General features: G+C 40.9%; 1 pseudogene; it reads left to right on the top strand.

Annotated features, from left to right (window-relative positions):
* Positions 1-13,389: 13,389 nt before the first annotated feature.
* On the top strand, positions 13,390-13,901 carry LOC127674666 (peptidyl-prolyl cis-trans isomerase A-like; annotated as a pseudogene).
* Positions 13,902-16,084: the final 2,183 nt, after the last annotated feature.

The raw sequence follows: 16,084 nt of genomic DNA, 5'->3' as shown, positions 1-16,084 counted from the left end.
AGACCAATCCCCATGCAATTTATTGGTGTCATCACCCGGAAAAAAGTGACTTGATCGAGTGGTGACATTTCCTGTCGGAAGCACAGTCATGGCATTTACTGGAAGACTGCAACTTTAGACATTTGCATGTTTAGAGTGTTTTCTTAAGAACCTTGGGAGTATGTTTAATAACTACCAATTATTTTAGTTTTATTTATGTGCATGTGCATATGTTTGTGCCATGAGTGTGGGTGCCAACAGAACCCAGAACAGGGTATCAGATCCCCTGGAACTGAAGCCAAAGGTGGTATGAGTCACCCCGTGTGGGTGCTAGGAACTGAACTTGGGGCTTCTAGAAGAGCAGCAAAAGCTTTGAACCACTGTGCATCCTCCCCAGTTCCCCTTGTAAGTCTTTTAAATCAGGCTAATACGACTTTTGACTTTTTATCCTGCTTGGATCTAAGATATATGGGTCTAAGATTCAAGAGGGTAGAATGATCCTTTTCTAAAACAATTTAGTTTATTTTTTTAAGTTTTGTATCTGTGTGAGTGTCCTTGTGTGTGTGTGTGTGTCCGTGTGTGTGTGTGTATGTGTGTGTCCATGTGTGTCCGTGTGTGTCCGTATGTGTCCGTGTGTGTGTGTGTGTGTGTGTGTGTGTGTGCTATTTGGTAGGAGAAGGCTGCAAGAGCAGAGGGCAGATGCGAGGGGGTGGGAAGATGAGTGGGACTGGGGTGCATGATGTGAAACTCACAAAATATCAATAGCAAGTTAGCCAGGGAACAGACAGGCAGAAGGAGAGGGGGAGAGAGAAAGAGAGAGTGGGGAAGGGGTGAAGCGGGGAAGGGGAGAGGGAGGGGGAGAGGGAGAAATCCTGAGCTTTGGTTTCTACCTCCATGAATACTAGGATCAGAGTCATATGCAGTCACACACACACACACACACACACAGTTTGAGCATTTCTGGAGACTGAATCTAGGGCCCTTTGGAAGTTAGGCATTCATTCTATAAATTGAACTACATCCTTAACCCTGGACCAGTTTTTGAGACACTGGAACTGACTATATATTTATGTCAGGTTAGCCTTGAAGTCTTCAAAGAGAAGCCAGCAATTCTCTTTGAGAGTCCCAAATTCTAAGGATGACATCATGTTAGACTTTTGTGTTTGGAACCTTTTAAGATGGATGCTTAGTTTTAAATTTCCAATATCATTTTTCTTAACAACAACAACAATGATGATGATGATGATGATAAATTTAAACACACAGTTTTATTTTCAAATCCCACTTCAGCATTGAGGTTTTCATTAGTTATTGAGGTATAATATTTTCAATAGTTCTGGTGTTGTGTATTCCTGTATCTATGTTTTCCTGTAGTATGTGTTTTCCTTGAGCTGTGGTTTATTACAAAGTATGTTTTTAAGTTTCCAAAGATGATCATTTTATTTATCATTTTATTACCGGTTCCCAATTTAGTCTCATCAGTGTGTAAAGGTTGTGATCTGAATGAGAGTGATTTTTTGCAGTGTGCTCACATGTGCTTTTTTGTGCCTAGTTTATGGTAGGTCAAGAATAGATGACACATTCCCTTTGTGTAGATTAGGTAGATGCAGTACCATGCTTTATAGGTGATTTGGCAAGTGGAACACATCATCAGTGTGGTCCAATTGGTTCCTTTGCTTTGGTGCTTTCACAAATGAACCCATGTGATCTTGTTCATGTGTTTTACAAAGCATGTTTGTAGTTGCTTGGTATAGTAATATATATTATAACATAATATATTTATATTTACATTATAACATAATATATAATAATGTAATAGATGCTATATTATTTAATATATAATATATGAATATAAATATAGAATATATAGACTATACAAATAAATACATATATAAGTATGTATACACACACAAATGCTTGTTCTATTTTTCTAAATCATCACTGACTATTTTGTCTACTTCCATCTATCAATTTCATAAAAGGTCTCTTAATATGGAAGTAGGTTTATCTATTTCTTCTTGAATTACTGTTAGTTTTTTCTTCACATATTTCAGAGTTGTAACTGAGCACAGTTAAGATTTGGATTATTCAGCACATGCCTTTAATCCCAGTGCTTGGGAGGCAGAGGCAGGTGGATTTTTGAATTCAAGTCCAGCCTGGTCTACAGAGTGAGTTCCAGGACAGCCAGGGCTATACAGAGAAATCCTGTCTCTAGGGGAAAAAAGAATTATTTGGTTTCTGTCTGCACCCAGAGCTGATCCTGTGCCATAAGGCTCCATACCCAAATAGTGCCAAGAGAGAGCTAGTCTCCCAGGAGTGTAGACAAGCCTGTGAGTGCAGGTAAAACCACCACTGCTGCTCAGAGGGTGCCTCCCAGAACCCTCAGGACACAGGAACCAAGGAGTGGCCTGGAACTGGAGCCTTCCGGTTTCTGTCTGCACCTGGAGCTGATCTTGTAACTCAGCTCTACAAACACAAATATTACCAGGAGAGAGCTTGTCTCCCAGGAGTGCCTGTGAGCACAGGTAAGAACACTGCTCTTAAAATTCCTGGTCCAAGAGGGACCCTCCCAGAGCCATCAGGACACAGGAACCAAGAAACAGCTGGGGACAAGATCGGTCTGTACCCCAGAGCTGACCCTCTATTACAGCTCTTCATGCTCAAATTCTTCCCAGAGAGAACTGGTTCACAGAGGCTTGCAGGAAGGACAAGCCACAGTCAGAGACAGCAAGACCAGTTAACACCAGAGATAACTTAGATGGCAAAAGGTAAGGGCAAGACCATAAGCAACAGAAACCAAGGCTATTTGGCATCGACAGAACCCAACTATCTCACTACAGTGAGCCCTGTATACTCCAACACATCAGAAAAGCAAGACTCTGATTTAAAATCACATCTCATGATGGTGAGAGAAGACCTTAAGAAGGACACAAATAACTCCCTTAAAGAACTACAAGAGAACACAGGTAAACAGGTAGAAACCCTTAAAGAGGAAACACAAAAATCCCTTAAAGAATTACAGGAAAACACAACAAAACAGGTAAAGGAACTGAACAAAACTATCCAGGATCTAAAAATGGAAATAGTAAAAATAAATCACAAAGGGGAGATAACCCTGGAGATATAAAACCTAGGAAAGAGATCGAGAGTCATAGACGCAAGCCTCACCAACAGAATACAAGAGATAGAAGAGAGAATCTCAGGTTCAGAAGATACCATAGAAAACACTGACACAACAGTCTAAGAAAGTGCAAAAAGCTCATAACCCAGAACATCTAGGAAATCCAGGACACAATGAGAAAACCAAACCTAAGGATCATAGGTGTAGAACAGAGTGAAGATTCCCAACTTAAAGGACCAGTAAATATCTTTGACAAAATTATTGAAGAAACCTTCCCTAGCCTAAAGAAAGAGATGCCCATGAACGTACCAGAGGCCTACAGAACTCCAAATAGATTAGACCAGAAAAGAAATTCCTCCTGTCACATAATAATCAAAACACCAAATGTACTAAACAAAGAAAGATTATTAAAAGCAGTAAGGGAGAAGGATCAAGTAACATATAAAGGCAGACCTATCAGAATCACACCAGACTTCTCACCAGAGACCATGAAAGCTAGAAGATCCTGGGCAAACCTCATACAGACCCTAACCCTCTAACCCTCTAACCCTCTAACCCTCTAACCCTGTAACCCTAACCCAGTTCAGTGCCCCTATGTAGGGGAATGCCAGGGTGGGAGGACAGCAGTGGCTGAGTGGGGGAGTAATCTCAGAGGCAGGGGGAGGGGGAGGGATAGGGGTTTTCTGCAGGGGAGACCTGGAAAGGTTCCAGGTCTCTTTACATTTGAGACCTGTATCTCCCCCTCAAAAGATATGGATTATTTACTTGAAAATCGAAATTTTGTGAAAGTAACTATTTTGCTAGAGGGATGCAAATTCTTATAGGACTTCTATTTTTTTTTCTGGATGCGGTGGTGCACACCTTAAATCCCAGTGCTTGGTGGGGGGCAGAGGCATGCAGATCTGTGAGTTTGAGATCATCCTGATCTATGTAGTGAGTTTCAGGCCACAAGGCTGAATAGAGAGACCCTTTCTCAAACAACAACAGCAGCAGCAACAACAACAACAGACTTTTATAGTACAACATTTACATTTCAAGTTCTTTTTTTATAAAATATGTGGGTCATTTGTGAAGAAACAGAATCAAGATCATGATTTAAACTATTTTTAATATATGGGTTTTTCAATATTTTTTAAAGATTTATTTATTTTATGTATGTGAGCAACAGTGTTGCTCCCTTCAGACATACCAGAAAAGGGCATAGGATCCCATTACAGATGGTTGTGAGCCACCATGTGGTTACTGGGAATTGAACTCAGGACCTCTGGAAGAGCAGACAGTGCTCTTAACCACTGAGCCATCTCTCCAGCCCCTTCCCCCACTTAGAGTTTAAATGCTATATATCAAAGCATGTTGAATGTCAAGATTTATCTAGATATAAAACAAACAAACAACAAACAAACAAACAAAAGTTACATTTCAGTCAGGCAGTTGTGGTGCATGCCTTTAATCCCAGTACTCAGGAGGCAAGAGGCAGGCCAATCTCTGAGTTTGAGGTCAGCCTGATCTATAGAATGAGTTCCAGAATAGTCAGGAGTAAACAGAGAAACCCTGTCTCAAAAAACCAAACCAACCAACCAAACAAAAAAACTAAATCAAAACTAAAGCAAAACAAAACCAAAACTAAAGCAAAACAAAACAATGTGATACTTTAAAAGTGCTAATTTTCAGTGGTTTGTCACTGATGACCTGTTGATTAATCTGGTGGTGGCCTGTTTTTGTAAAGGGTCATATTTTAATGGGTTGTTTTTTTAAAAACAACTAAACAACAACAAAAAGAAAAACATGTGACAGAGACACACGTGTTAAAATTGTGTATCATCTGGTTTTATAGAGAAAAAGATTGTTGACCCCTATTCTGTACAAAATCAATTAGAAAAGAAAACCATTGGCATATTAAAATAGAAACTGCAACGGTGGGCAGGGCCAGCAGGATGACTTAGTCCTCAAAGGAGGCACTTTTGTTTCAATATGTACATTTCCAAAACAATTTCATCCAGCAAACTGCACTGCTATTTAACTCTACTCCTTGGTAATTAGGCCCACATGTGAAATCACCACATGCTCAGGGACTAGCATGAAGCAGCACAGTGTTTCTCGTGTCAGTAGTTAGTGGTTTGAGACCACTGAAGTGTTAATAAGTTCTGCAATGTAAATGCTGTTGATAGGTGACATCCATATATAAAGGCATATATGAACAACCTGATTATTTATTTGCAGAAGCAAGAATAACTAGTGAACTTTGTAGATACTTACTATAAACGTGGGAAATTGAACATAACATTAATGCAGTAGGGGGACTATTTTGAGGGAGGAAAAGAGACTTTGGGGTAGGAAGGGGACCAGTGGGGACAGATAATTTGAGGGTAATATAGAACAAATATGAGCAAAGTATGATGAGACATATATATGAAAATATCATGAAGAAACTCATTTTATATGCTTATTAGAATTAATGCTTTTAAAAAGAAAATGGATAAAAAGGAAAACAAAATTGAAAACTGTACCTTGAACCCTCTGGAATGCAAAGACAAAGATCTCTCAATCCTTGCTCCCAGACTGGCCACGGTTGACTTCACAGTGACTTCAGTGGGAAGCTTGCAGCTTGTCAGTAAGGATTTTACTAAATAGTGAGTAACAGGCTCTCGAACAAATGCTTTCAAAGTAAAATCAGCTCAGGGTTGTTCAACATACATGGTTTCAGTGTGTTGATTAGATGGTTCCTGGCCAGTGTGTACTATATTTAAGGCACAGAAAAGCACGATTTCCTTTCTTTAAACCAAGATGGCTAATCTTCAAATTACATCCTTAGAAATTTGTATCTTTTGTGTAGCATGTGTTGTTGGTGTGTATGAATGTGTACATGCAGGTGTGCTTGTGTATAAGCATAGAGGTCAGAGATTGATAATCAGATAGTTTCCTCAATTACTCTCTACCTTATTATTTGAGAGTGTCTCTCTCACTGATTCTAGAGTTCACCAAATAGGCTGTCTGGCCAGCGCAAGCCCCAAGATTTCATTTATTTCTACCTCCATGGTGCTGGCATGTATTGCCAGACATAGCTTTTTATGTGGGTGTCTGACATCCAAATTCAGGTTTGCAGGCTTGCATAGCAAGGTCTTTACTGTGAATATCCATTTTAGAGTCTCAGTAAATGCTGACATTTTGGATTTTCCTTTAAAAAATAAATCTTCAAAAAATGTATACCTTTATTGTGTGTCCATTGTTGTATGTCTGAGTGAAACTGTCAGATCTTGCAGATACAGACAGTTGTGAGCTGGGACTGGAACCCAGGTCTTCTGAAAGAGCAGCCAGTGCCTTTAACCAGTGACCAATCTCTCCAGCTCCTCCCCTTTTAGGGAGTTTTCTTTGCAAATTTATTTTTTGTGTGTGCATTGGTGTTTTGCCTGCATGCATGTGTGAAGGTGTCAAATCTTGGAGTTACATGTAGGTGTATATGTATGTTACCACATGGCAGTTGGGAGCTGCCATGTCTGAACCTGGGTCTTCTGGAAGAGGAGTCAGTGCTCTTAACTACTGAGTCATCTCTCCCAGTCTAGGATTTTCCTTTTTAAAAGGATACTGATAATCCCTAAATATCAGATTCTTTTTAAAGATTTATTTATTTATTTATTATATGTCAGTTCACTGTAGCTGTCTTCAAACACTCCAGAAGAAGGCGTCAGATCTCATTACAGATGGTTGTGAGCCACCATGTGGTTGCTGGGATTTGAACTCAGGACCTCTGAAGAGCAGTCAGTGCTCCTAACTGCTGAGGATCTCTCCAGCCCGTCAGATATTTTATTTGTGTACATGATGTTCAATTCAAAATTGTTATTTTCTTTTTGACCCTCTTTTAAATTTTAAGTCAGCATACAAAGTAATGAGTTTCATCCTTCATTGTGGGGTGTGGGGGGTGTTCGTGTATATGATTATACTTTATTTTCATTCATTCCTCTCCTGTCTTGTCCTTTCCAGCAATCCATCTACCTCCAGCTATTCCTCTCACTGCTGCTTTTTCTTTTTCTTTTTCTTTTTTCTTTCTTTCTTTCTTTCTTTTTTTTCTTTTTTTTTTTTTTTTTTTTTTGGTTTTTTGAGACAGGGTTTCTCTGCATAGCCCTGGCTGTCCTGGAACTCACTCTGTAGACCAGGCTGGCCTCGAACTCAGAAATCCACCTGCCTCAGCCATCAGAGTGCTGAGATTAAAGGGGTGCACCACCACTGGCCGGCAAACTGCTGGTTTCTAATTTTTATTGTATATAATTTATTTTTCAATTTTTATTGGTTATTTTATTTATGTACATTTCAAATGGTATCCCCTTCCCGGTTTCCCCTTTGCAACCCCTTTATCCCATCTCCCCTCCTCCCTGCTTCTATGAGGGTGCTCCCTCACCCACCCACCCACTCCCACCTCACCACCTACACTGGGGCAATGAGCCTTCACAGGACCAAGGACCTCTCTTTTCACTGATGCCAGAGAAGGCCATCCTCTGCTACATATGCAACTGGAGCCATGGTTCCATCCATGTGTATTCTTTTGTTTGTTGTTTTGTTCCTGGGAGCTCAGGGTTGGGGGTGGGTGGGTCTTATCACATCCATTCAATTACACTCTCTGGTTTCTCAACTATTGTGTGTCAAAACTTTTCCTGGGGAGACACAACATACATCTATTCCTCCAAATTAGGGAAATCATGCCAGACCAAAGTTTGGATACCACCACTAAAGTCTAGTTTGGTGAACCAACAGGCTTTGGGTCTTATGTGCAGAAGTAGAAATGACTCAAGACAGCTGCATTGTCAAAGTCCACCCCAGCATGGGTGACAAGTCACAAAGCTGAGAGCCTGGAGCTCACTGCATAGCCTGCAGGCAGCCCAAGAAGTCACAGAGCGTCCGGTTCAGGAGCCTCATTAGATCTAAATCTCTTCCAGGAAGCTCAACTGCTTTCTGCTTCTTGAGTCAGATAGTCTGGTCTCAGAGACTTCTTTGCAGTGCAGCTTGTCTTGAGTCTTTTTGGCAGCTTGGTTCTGAGGCAGCTGAGGGGGAAACTCTGGGCTTTTATTGCTTCCAATGTCCTAGAAGGGCTTAGAGAATCTGGTCAGTTTCAAGGATTTCCTGAAACTCTTTTGCATTGCTTACCTTGCTGCTTGAGAAGCTTCTCATAGGGTGGAATGCTTCAGTTTTGAGAAAATGGTTACATAGCACCAGCTCTCTTAAGATCTTCAAGTTGAACATTTTCAAATGATCTTCTGTATCTATTTGATTGGGATTACTTTGTATATCCTACTTCTGGGAAACACCTTCTACTTTCACTAGCACATGATAGGAAAATAACCCCTCCCCCAATTTGGTCTCAATACACCCGTCCATTCTGAAGCTTATGGAGGAAATGGTTTTGATACTCTCGGGGTGCACTGAGCTAGGAAGGTATCCCTGAGAATGGCTTTTACTGTCTGGACATCTTTATGATTGTGCTCAGTGTTGTCATTCAGCCAAACAAACTTCAGAGCTTTTTTCTAATGTTATTCAACTGGCCAGCCACATGAGAAACATCAGTACTAATCTTTTTGTTTGTTTTTATTTTTACTTTTTTTTTTTTCCAAGACAGGGTTTTTCTTTGTATAGCACCGCTGCTGTCCTGGAAATAGCTCTGTAGACCAACCTGGTCTCAAACTCACAGAGATCCAGCAGTTTCTGCCTTCTAAGTGCTAGGATTCAAGGTATGAGTCACCACCACCCAGCCATCAGAAGTAAAAGCTTAAAATAAATTACAGCCGGTTATGGTGGCACATGCTTTTAAGCAGAAGCAGGCAGATTTCTGTGAGTTCAGGGCTGGCCTGTCTACAGAGTGAATTGCAGTTCAACCCTGGCTGCAGAGTGAAATCTTGTATGTTTCCAGAAGCCATTTATTAGCCTGTGTTCCACAGCTGTCAAATGGTATAAACATAAAGGCAGGTCATGAATTCTGGTAGCCAGTGTTTAGATTTTCTGTCAGGTAGATACCAGCTTGGTTTGTATCAATTTCATTAAACATGTGTCTCCTGGGTAGTTTTGATTTCAGTTGATTCAAGCTAGAGTCATCTGGGAAGAGGGTCTTTAACTGCAAAACTACTGCCATGAGATTTGCTCATAGTGCTGAGTGTGGTGACACATACCCTGCTGTCAGGTATATGGCTCTCAGGTGGCATAACTAGAGACACCTTTCTATTGAGACACCCCAGTAAGACTGCCACACTTTGGGGCTTACTTTCTAATTTCAATCACGCTTTGATTTCCAAACCAATCATAGATTCTGATCCTGGTTAGTGCTCGTGTACCTTTTGTTGTTGTTTAATGTATTTTATTTTTATGTACATTGGTGTTTTGCCTACATGTTTCTATGAGGGAGTCAGATCCACTGGAACTTGAGTTACAGATAGTTGTGAGCTGCTATGTGGGTGCTGGGACCCGAACTCAGGTCCTCTGGAAGAGGAGCCTATGCTCTTAACTGCTAAGCCATCTTTCCAGTCCCCATGCCCAAACACGTATTTTCCCTTCTGTTATCTTTGAGAAGCTGCAACATTGCCTAAGTTTTGTGAACTGGTTTGTCCAGTAGGAGATCTACGTTGTCGTTTGCTTTGTCTGTCAGTAAATCACGATTTTTTTTTTTTTTTACTTTAGTATCTTGTAAGTTCATCAGGAATGACCTCAGCCTGACCTGTATAGAACATAACCCTTCAACATGGTTCCTCCATGTTTCAGTTTCAAGTCCAAGTAGTTGAGACTCAAGCCTCTTTCAGAAGGAGTTAAACATTTACCAGGGGGGATTTTCACCTTCTCTGGGACTCTCCCGTCAGATCACATTAACACCGTGACTCTTGACCTTTTTGAGGTGTTTTTCTCTGAGAACGTCCTGAAAAGAGATTTTTGCCTCTAGAAGAGCAGTGAAAAGGCTAATCAATTTATTTTTTATTATTTTATTTTATTTTGGCTAATCAATTTTTAAAACAAGGTTTCTGGGTTGTGGGATTCAATTTGGGTGGCTCCCTGTACCCACCTCTGCTGTTATCTGGAGTTTGAAGTCTTCATCTTCTGTGCTTTGCAATATGAGCTGAAAACCCATCGTGGCTGCACTCATTCCACTCAGAGGCAAGCAGCTCACCTCTTATTGGCAGACTCTTGCTGGAGCACTGGGCTGACATAGGAGGTGCCTTCAGTTCCTCTTTTGACTATTTATGGAAAGCTGAAATAAGGGAAAACCTGGCCTTTGGAGTCTGGTTTGGAAGTTTACTTTATGCAGTCCATGAAAATGTTCTTGCCCAAAATCAAACCCACACTGAACCAGGAATCAGCATATTCTTGCTTATAATAAGAAACACTATTTCTTTCTGAAACTGCCAAGTCTGTCTAATATCAATATTTCTGATAGCCCTGCCTCCTGAGACATAGGTGTCTTCCTCCACCGCCACCAAAGAAATCACTGCTGTCCCAGATTTTCACAACCTTTATTTTACCAATTTTTTTAAAAAAGATTTGATTAATTAATTATTTTTAGGTTTTTTTTTTTTTTTTTGAGATAGAGCTTCTCTATGTAATCCTGATAGTCTTTAGACTTACGATGTACCTCAGGTTGGCCTGGAACTCACAGAAATCCTCCTGCCTCTGCCTCCTGAGTTCTGGGATTAAAGGAATACACCAATGAGCCCAGCTTATTTATTTATTTTAAATGATTTTCTGTGTACAAGTGTTTTGCCTACGTGGACATGCACAGAAGCCAGAAGAATGTCTCAAATCCCTGGTGTAACAAGACAACTACATCATATGGGTACTTGGATCCCAACTTGGGTCCTCTGGAATAGCAGTCAGTTCTCCAGGCAATCTAGAAGGCCTGACAAACAATGGCCCAGTTTGGCATAGGTCATGTCAAATACGCCTGGCTTTGGAGTGACTATAGAAATCACCTGACCATAATTAAATTGAATTCTCAATAACATTTTTGTGATTTGTACTGTCTTGTTTTCTTAAAAGATAAAACAGAAGTAAAGAAAACTTAGTAAATGAAAAAAAATCATCTGGCTAAATGTCTTTCCCAAACATGACATATTCATTTAGGTAAATATATGTCTGTGACGGTTGGTAGATATGATGGGTGTAACCTTTGATAGCAGATGAACTGAAAGTAGGCAAGTGGCTTAAATTTGGAAAAACTCGCTGGCATGTGTTACAATTGCCATTCCAGGATTGTCAAGATTCATCCCAAATGGAATTAGCCCATAGGTGACAGTGAATATGTCCTGTAAGCCAAGGTGCATATTTTAATAGATCACAGGAATTATCCCTATTCTTCATTACCTCCAAAATGGATGAGAGAAATGATTCCTCCTGTAACACATAAGTGGAACAATCAGTTCTCTATCAATGATGGTCCTTTTCTTCTCTATTTGTTTATGCACTATGCAGTTTTTAGGTATCTTTGGAGATATTCCATTTATAAAGAATTCAGTATCACCTGACTGAATATAACTGCATCATTTTTGTTTTGTTTTAGCTTATTTTTTTTACATTTATTTATTTACTTGTGTGGGTGTGGGTACATATGCCCTGACAGGGGTATGGAGGTCATGGGTCAGAGATCAAAGGTCAGAGGACAGCTTGCAGGAGTTGATTCTCCTCTTCCATTTTGTAGAGTCCTGGGATGCAGCTCTGCTTGTTGGGCTTGGAGGTAGGCACCTTACCCGCTGAGCCAAAAGGACAACCCCAGTTTCATTTCAGAAAAAAATAAGACTTTCTGGCAATTTTCTTTTGAATTGATTTGTTCCTAGTGGGTTGCTGAAAATACATCCAGGAAAAGCAAATCTCCCATTAGCACTAACCCGGGGACTTCCTTCTTTGATATCAAGTAAACTCCTCTGAACTGTCTGTCCTTACTGTTCATCAGTCCAGTGTGGGCATCTACACCATCCTTGGTACTGTTGAAAAGAACAGAAACAGTACTACAAGAAACTTTTGGGTTTAGCACATTGAATAAATGTCTGGCAGCATGTAAAGAAGAAACTAGGTGTCAGGTCCTTCGGGCTGTTTGGCCTGCAAGGGTGTGTCCGGGACAAGCACTGGCATCTTCATGCACTGCATCAGCAGACTTGCACATTTAAGTCTTGGCTGCTTCTGTTATGTGTCTCACAAGCATTTCTCTCACTGCCTTCTGATCTTCTTCCACCTGTTCTCTGAGCCGCTGAAGGAAAGTGTATGATCTGAGCTTTTCACCAAGGTCTAAAACTAGTCAATTGGGTTGGGCAGACAGAGCCAATCCTAAAAGGGTTTCCCAGCACATTATCTTTATAGGAACTAAATAAAACATTCCAGAGCTACCTCTTGAAATAGGAATGTGGAAACTATGGTTATAATGATGCCCATAAAACAGAAGTAGTGTCCATGCCTGTGAGACAGAAAGATATAGATCTATATAGCAGCTTGAGCAACAGCATGGCCCAGTACCACTGCGGGAAGAATGAATGATGCTGGTGGGCTGTGGTTATAGGGATTCCTGAGCCATGGGTGCACTGGAGGCTACAACACAGGCCAGCTCCAGGGCTGCTGGGCTGTCTGGTTGTTGGGGCAGAAGAGGTGGACGAGAGGTGCTGCTTCAAGTTTCTCAATCTTCTAGTTATTTTCTCTTCAGGTGTGTGTGTGTGTGTGTGTGTGATGATTAAAGGACAATTGGTGGGAGTTGTTGCTCTTCTTCTAAGTAAGACTTTAGTTAATGAAAATGCATTAACAATACTTAGCATTCCATGAAACAATCCCATATAGATTATGGCGTATAAGAACATTTAGCACAAGAAATAGGTTCTAGTCAGAACAAATAATTTATCTAACACCACCACAGAGCCCACAAGAAGAAATACTCTTATTTATGCATAGGCTGCATGTCTCTTGACTCTCAATTACCAGCTTTTTGCCAACCATCTTCTTCCTTTTGTGAAATTTAAAAATGAATACCTCTATTAACTTTCACTGACTAACAACGAGCAACTAGTGCTCTTTGTTTTAACTGTATACAAATCTATACATACCTATCAGTTAACATTTTTCCTGAGCTGGTCAGTAATCATTGACCAGCCCATGTAGAAGTTTGAGTGACTGGCTACCTAATTGTAGACACTTTCTCAATAACTCACTTGGTTTTACGGTGCTGCAGATTGGTCCCAAAGCTTCATACATGCTAAACAAGTGTTCTACCATTGAGCTATACCTATAGCTTCCTCTCAGACTTTAAAACAGGGCCCTGCAGATGCCACTGTTGCTTTACCCCGCTTGCTGCAGCCATGGTCAACCCCACTGTGTTCTTTGAAATTGCAACTGATGATGAGCCCTTGGGCCGTGTCTCCTTCGGGCTGTGTGCAAAGTTCCAAAGACATCAGAAAACTTTTGTGCTTTGAGCACTGGAGAGAAAGGATTTGGCTACAAGGGTTCTTTCTTTCACAGAATTACTCCAGGATTCATGTGCCAGGGTGGTGATGTCACACGCCATAATGGCACTGGTGGCAGGTCCATCGACAGAGAGAAATTTGAGGATGAGAACTTCATCCTGAAGCGTACAGGTCCTGGGCATCTTGTCCGTGGCAAATACTGGACCAAACACAAATGGTTCCCAGTGTTTTAATCTACACTGTCAAGACTGAATGGCTGGGAGGCAAGGGTATGATCTCTGGGAAGGTGAGAGAAGGAAGGCATGAGCACTGTGGAAGCCATGGAGCATTTTCGGTCCAGGAATGGCAAGACCAGCAAGAAGACCACCATTTCCAACTCTGGACAACTCTTTTGACTTGTGGGCATTTTACCCATCAAAAGATTCTTTCTGTAGCTCAGGAGAACGCCGCCCCCCCCCCATCTGTTCGCAATACCCTGTAATCTCTGCTCTCACTGAAGTTCTCTGGGTTCCTCATTCTCCTTCAAGTCTAGCTGGATTGCAAAGTTAAGTTTATGATTATCAATAAAAACTAAATAAGAAGCCGGGCAGTGATGGCACAAGCCTGTAATTGCAGCACTTAAGAGGCAGAGGCAGGCAGATTTCTGAGTTCAAGGCCAGCCTGGAAACCCTGTCTCGGAACCCCCCCCCCAAAAAAAAACCCTAAATAAGAAAAAAAATAAACCAAAAACTTTAAAACAGGGTCTCACTATTTTACCCAGATTACTACTGAACTCAAAATTCTCCTGCCTCAGCCTCCCACATTGCTGGAATTACAGGTATGCAGCACTGTATCAGGCAGAAAAGCTTTATTATTCTAGAGCTTACTTATGGAATCAGGAAGAAGCTGATACTTTTTTTTCTTACATCCTTTCTTAGCTCATCTCCTCCTCAGACTTGGTCTCCTCCTAGGTGTACACTTCATTAGTGCACTACATGTGCTTAAATCTTCAACTCAGCATATACATATCTGAAAACTAGTTTACAGCAGGGTATATCCATGCAACAAAACCTCATGCACCATTACTCCAAACTCTTCCATTCAGCCTCAGTCATATTTTTAGGACAAGGGAGAGAAATCCATTTTTTTTTTTTTTTGGTAAATTTAAGATGGGTCACTAGGCCAGTTGTTAATATCAAAGTTTTCCACATTCATCCAATGAACACCATGGTCAAACATCAGCTATAGCCCATTATAGTTTGAATTAATGTCACTGGGATAGGAGATTTCAAGATAGCCTAGTATTGACTATGTTGTGTGGTTGTATGAAGTCACACTTCATGCATATCTATATGAGAAGAAGCAAGCTGAACAAAGAGAAATACTTACGATACAGTTTGAGGAGCAATGGAACATCCAGTGCTGAAAAAGATAAAAAAAAAAAAAAGTTTAAAGAAAAGCCTGATGCAAAGTGGAAAGAAGAGAATGGCGACCTCAGGGCGAGACCCTACCCAGCTAAGCTTCCAACTTGTGAAAAGGAATCAAAGAAAAGTTTAAGCAGCAAGGAAACCATCTGCAACAGCAAGCTGATGCAAATGTACCCGAATGACAGGGCCAAGTTCCAGCCCTACCAAGCAGTAGAACTTGGCAGCTTACACCATGCACTTCTGGCTTTAGAATCAAAGCTACAGGAATGGGAGTTGTGGAATCTTCCTTCCAGGCTCAGGAAAACCTGCTGAGGCCAGGCATGTGTCAGGGGTGTCCCTGCATGAAGGCCCAGAGAGACCATTGTCTGAAGCTGTGAAGGTGAAGCCTGGGTTGTACTAGGGACCACAAGATGTCAGGGATGCTAGAGCCATGGGATCCCTGCCAAGGAAAGCTGTAGACCTGGTGTGGAATCAGCCCAAGAGAGAGAAGTGTGTTGCAGTCAACAAAGCTGAAAGGATTTGGAGATTTGAAGAGCGCTTTGACATCAGACATTAATTTGGAGTTTGCCCTGATATTTTATTTTATTATTGTTATTATTATTTTTTGTGTTCTTGCTTTGGTCCAGGATTTCCTCACTAGGTTCCCTTTCTCCATTTTGGAATGGTAATGTATATTCCGTGCTATTATGTATTGGAAGTATGTGATCTGCTTTTTTTTTTTTTTTTTTTTTTTTTTAGTTTTGCTTTTACTCAGAATTACAGTTAAGAGATTGCCTTGAGTCTCAGAAGAAACGTTGGACTTGAAACAGTATAGAGAGTGAAAGACTCTGGGGACTTCAGAAGTTGGAGTAAATGCTTTTTGCATTATGATATGGCTACAATCCCATGGGGGCCAGGGTGTGGAATTGGCTCTTCACAGTAATAGAACAGTGAGTCATTTGGCCCCTTCCAGTCCCAGTAGATACTTTTAGCTTCATTTGATAAAGCAAGACACAGAATCATAGAGAAAAAATTATGTAGCTAAGTCTATGATGCCAAGTAGTGAAAAGTGAGTTCACATTCCAATATTAAGGCTAGGGGATGGGGCTTAGCAAAGGAACACTTACTTCCCTAACATGTGTGAGACCCTTGGTTCCATGTGCACCATCAAACAAAAAACCTAAACAGAACAA

This window comes from Apodemus sylvaticus, chromosome X (assembly GCF_947179515.1).
Source record: "Apodemus sylvaticus chromosome X, mApoSyl1.1, whole genome shotgun sequence".
NCBI lineage: Eukaryota > Metazoa > Chordata > Mammalia > Rodentia > Muridae > Apodemus > Apodemus sylvaticus.
This window is presented reverse-complemented; position numbering and strand designations above follow the sequence as displayed.